We start from the raw sequence: 683 nt of genomic DNA, 5'->3' as shown, positions 1-683 counted from the left end.
ATGGGGACCACTCAACCCTAGGGGGACCACTCAACTCTAACCGACTAATATCATTCTGACCCTACAATTTTTCATTCAAGGGTTAAAAACTTGATAGCAAAAAGAGCGTTTTACTATTAATAGTATTCCAGCCTAATTCTCTCTCTCTCTCTCTCTCTCTCTCTCTCTCTCTCTCTCTCTCTCTCTATATATATATATATATATATATATATATAAACACCATTCTCTAACATTTTATAGGTTTTGGAGAACAGTGGTTGTTTTATATAATATAATTTAACGTGGTATTGGAACTGAAGAGTTTTGAGTCCTTTTAGCCTCCTAGCGTTATTCAAATTTCTCCCATTTAATTTTTATCTATGTCTTCAGTCTATCGAAAAGTTTTAAACCCAGACGCGAGGAAGAGTGTTAAATAATATATATATATATATATATAGTCCGGCTGGGATACTATCGATAGCATCAAGAATTTAGTGCTATCGAGTTTTCTATCGTTAGATTTAATCTTTTGATTATTTTTACTCGTGAGCTTATACTATTCAACCAACCACCCACTCAACCTTAGGGAGCCCACATCATCCTAACCGCACACTTCTCAATCTAAGGGCTAAAAAAATCAATAGCACCAATAGCTTGGTACTATTGATAGTATTTCAGCCTAGTTCTATATATATATATATATA

Source organism: Ananas comosus, linkage group 12 (assembly GCF_001540865.1).
Source record: "Ananas comosus cultivar F153 linkage group 12, ASM154086v1, whole genome shotgun sequence".
Classification (NCBI taxonomy): domain Eukaryota; kingdom Viridiplantae; phylum Streptophyta; class Magnoliopsida; order Poales; family Bromeliaceae; genus Ananas; species Ananas comosus.
Note: the sequence above shows the minus strand (reverse complement) of the source record.